Below are 4,416 nucleotides of genomic sequence, written 5' to 3'. Positions count from 1 at the left end.
ATGAGCCACCGCGCCCGGCCAAAAAAGATTTTTTTTAATAGAGATGGGGTCTCACTGTGTTGCCCAGGCTGGTCTTGAACTCCTGGACTCAAGCAATCCTCCCACCTCAGCCTCCCAAAGTGCTAGGATTACAGGCATGAGCCACCCAACCTTTTTAAAAAATTTTTTTTGCCTTTTTTTTTTTAATTACAAAAAAATAGAGACAGGGTCTCAGATTTTCATTCGATTTAGAAAACAAGTTAGAATGTTGACTTTGGAGCCAGATGAACCGATACCAGTTAGCCAGGCACATGTTCTTCCAGGGTCTTTGGCTAGGTAACATTAGTGATTTGCTTCATGAAAATTCAAGAACCTTTTCAGAACCAAGTACCTAGATTACCTTCCCAATCAGGTAGAACTTAAGACAGGGTCCGCAGAAGTAGACACTTAATGCTGTGGTTCAATAAATACCTCCCCTAAGTATTAAGTCTTCCCTGAGTCTCAGCAGGTTTGCATTCACACTGCTTAAGTAACTCACAGAACCTGGAAGAGCACCGCTAGGAAAGAGATGATTCCAAACAGCTTTCATTAACAGTGTGTATGCAACAGTCCCTTTCCCAAAAGTGGACTGTTAGTAGTAGTTCAACCTTCGTTAAGGGGTAGCTTTCCAGAATGTGAGATTGTCCTCAGAAAGACAGACAGATATAGGCTTAAACATAACGGACATCCTAAATAGGAATTTTCAGATTGTTTTTGAAGTGAAAAGTGTTTTAATGTCTTTAAATGGAATTGCATAACTAATGGAATTTAAGTATTTTACATGTTGCTAGTAACTTTGAATATGATTGTTGCAATTTTATGGAACCTGGGTCTATGGGACTGCTTTTTCTTTAAGCAGTTTAAAAAAGGTTTTTAAAGTTTAAAAGCCAGTCTTAGCATGTATAATCCTTACGGGATTCTTAAGTTTTATCCTCTTGTTTTTGCTCAAGAATGCTTTATCAGTGACGTTTGTTTTGTTTTTTGTTTTTTTTAAATTGTTTTTGGGCTAGAAATGAGTTTCTCTAGTTTTATTTGTTCTCCCTGAGTTGGAGTTATGCAATGAATGGCATTTTTGTGGTAAAATGCTGATCCTAAAATCTATTCACTCACTGTTCATTTAAGTAGGGAATATCTGTATACGTTAATGACTGGGTAAAACAGGAAATACGTTTTGAATATACAGCCTAAAGGCAGGCAGTTACAGGGTTTTTTGGTTTCTCTGATTTTATAGGGTGCAAGTTCCCAGTGGTAGGATGCCCTGCTGTGCGACTACACTGTGTCCTGAGCAGTGTCACCTCTCATCAGTTTGGCCAGCCCTACAACCACCATGCCTAGCCCTGTGTTGCTTGAGAGGATACCTGTGCTGGAATGGACATAAGGAAAAGTCCTTACTTTCCCCCCAATTTACCTCTCAATCTTAGTTCTTCCAGAACACACTTCCGTTTCCCAATGCAAATAAACTAAAAGTGAGATTTGACAGATGGAATTTTGTGACCAACTAACCTTACACATAATTTGAGGGATTCCTGGATTCTTCCAGTCATACTGAAAAGCACACTTGACTAAAGCATAGTGTTTTTTGTTTGTTTGTTATGGAAATACGGTATACGTTCATTTAAAAATAAATGGACATACAAATTGCATCTCCTTAGGAGATACATTTTATATACATTTCGGTGCGTTTTTTCCAGTATGGATTTCTATTTGTTTCTCTCTTCCGCTTGTTTTTTTCTGTGTCACTCTTGTATGTCCTCTTATCTTTCATACCTCTTGTGTAGTCTCTAGAAGCAGAACACTCAAGTCCTGGGTCTGGATAATGAAACCCTCTGTCTCTGGGGCCTCTGAAAATAAGGAAGCATTGGAGCTATTGCCATGTTGAGTAATGGGCTTCCTAGAACTATTGTCATCTATCCTGCCAGGGTTTTATGTTGTAGCTGTTTTTCTTTGACAGGTGAGTTCCAGCTATGTTGTTAGTCATGATCCTGCCATTATTTTCTGTGTTCTGTAGGATGTCTCCAGACTACTTAAACATATTTTATGAGTTTGCAATAAAATTGTTGAATCTTGTATGATCAAGTCACTCCTCTGCTCAGAAATCCACAGTGACTTCTTAGTAAGCCCCTATATTATATGCATACTTGTTTTTTTCTTAACTTTACTTCCACTTCTACCTAACAGGGACCTCAACTTAAGTCTCTTCAGTTCTTCCAGGCCTGGCCTTGTTCCTGATTCCTCAAAAAATCTTGACTCTAAGGCCAATTTTATTGTCTGTCTCTGAATCCCTATAAAGCTTCAAGTCTGTATGACATATTCTTACGCCAAATTATATATTGTCTTGTACTGTTCCTAGCTGGTACATGTATATTAGTCTTGTCTCCCTCATGAGAATGTAAGCTCCTTAAGGGCAGGGACCATGTCTTAATTTTTGTATCCACCACAGTGCCTAGCACAGTGCTTGGCACATGGGTGCTGAATAAATACCTTTGTTTATTGATCAGCAAAGTATTATCTGGTATTTTTAATTATACAAGGATTAAAGTGTATGCATGCAAGCTTGAGTCTAGTTGCTGAAGCTTGTGGTTGTCTCTGAAAATGGGATAGAGGGAAACTGAACATGATCAAGGGCCGTGATTTGGTGGTCAGAAAAGCAAAGGTGACCACCAGCTGGTATGGTCATGATCAGACCAGCTAAGTCCACAGACCATCCCAAACAAGTTAAAAATGAAATGTATCTGACACTTCATCTTTTGGAGGAAGAACCAGGATATTCTTTGAATAGTTATTAGGTTGTCAGTATCTAATATGAAAGCTGCTAAACCCCAAGAGACTTCTTTAGGAGAAACAGCAGATTTCAGTCTACCAATGGGAGAAATGTGGGCAACATGGCTTGATGCATATATAGGACTTAATTTTTCAACTCTTTGGTCCTCTTAGCTTTGAGGCTACAAAATAGCTGGATCATTAGGCCGAAGATTATGGATGAGTTACCTGCAGATTGGTTACCTACCTATGTGCTTTTTTTTTTTTTTTTTTTTTAGTTTAAGCCTGTATTTAACATTGACAGATAAAAATCTTCACTTTTGGCTTTTCTTGAGAAAACTGGAAGATCTGGCAATAATAGGTCTACATGACAGCCATTGCCTAGAAATGATTAGTGGCTGCATCTAGAGGTGGCATGTGCTTCATCAAGAAATAAGTCCACCCATTTATATTACCTAAATTATTGTCATCATTAGGAACATTGGACTCCTACATTAAGTTACTCTGGAAAGCACACTGGGAAAAAGAACTGGGATGTCTTTACTTACTCAAGGTCCATAATTTGAGAGTTAACATTTATTATCCCTTGTAGTTTTGGCTTGCCTTTCTAAATATTTCAGGGTAGGAAGTGAAAATTTATCAGTTTATTCTTAAACACAAATCTGCTGCTGGTTCAACGTGCACATTTTCAGTAATGCCTGGTCACCAAACTGTCAGCAACTAGAGGAAAATTATCTCCGACCTGGAGGAAAGGGGAAGTTTTTGTTTTTAGACTAGCTCTCTCACGAATCATGGGAAGGGAGATTTTTTAACAGGTTCACATACAGGGTGAGTTTCATGGAAACGCGCTTCAGAAGATGCCCTTCACATGAGCTGAAGCCTACGGTGTACTCTGGAAATCACATTTCCTGTAAGAGCAAACAGCTACTTGGCATTCTCCTGGTAAATTAGCAAATCGTCTAAGAATTTTTAGGAGGGGAAGGAAGAACTAGTTATAATCCTACTTTTTTTGCTGCAGTTCTGAATCTTCATTGAAGTGTCTATGATGGGGTTGCACAGCCATGTAGAGAACGTGAGAGTCTGGCTGGAATGGTTGGGGGAAAGGAAAGATAAAAGACAATTTTAGTTTCATTGAACTCCCTCCGTCCTCTGCTTGTATTACTGGAGGCGACCACATCCTCTGGCATAGTCATTTTCTGAGTTAAATTCATGTATATCATAGAATTGGTTTTCCTTTCTGTAACACAAGATGATCACAAATCTATGACTTGGGGACATCTGAATAATCTCAGATGACTCAATTTCTTTATCTGTAAATTAGAAATAATCTAATAACCAGTATCTACCACAAAACTTACAAGTTGTTTAGAGGATTGGACAATGCACATTTGTGCTTCTCATTGATTTTACAGAATTAAGTACTTTTCTTGAAGAGTGACTGTGATTTGGACAGAGAAGGAAAAAACGCGTGTTTACTGAAAAGAAGTAACGCTACTAAAACAAAACAACGAGAAAACCCTCGTTAACCAAGACTACAGTCCCACGGAACCGTACACCCTGTGTTTCGCGGTTGTAGCTCCGGGCCTTTTCTTGGTTGTACCTCAGGCCCTGCTTTTCCCACCCCCAGGAAGTGAAAGC

This window comes from Papio anubis, chromosome 17 (genome assembly GCF_008728515.1).
Source record: "Papio anubis isolate 15944 chromosome 17, Panubis1.0, whole genome shotgun sequence".
Taxonomy (NCBI): Eukaryota; Metazoa; Chordata; class Mammalia; order Primates; family Cercopithecidae; genus Papio; species Papio anubis.
Note: the sequence above shows the minus strand (reverse complement) of the source record.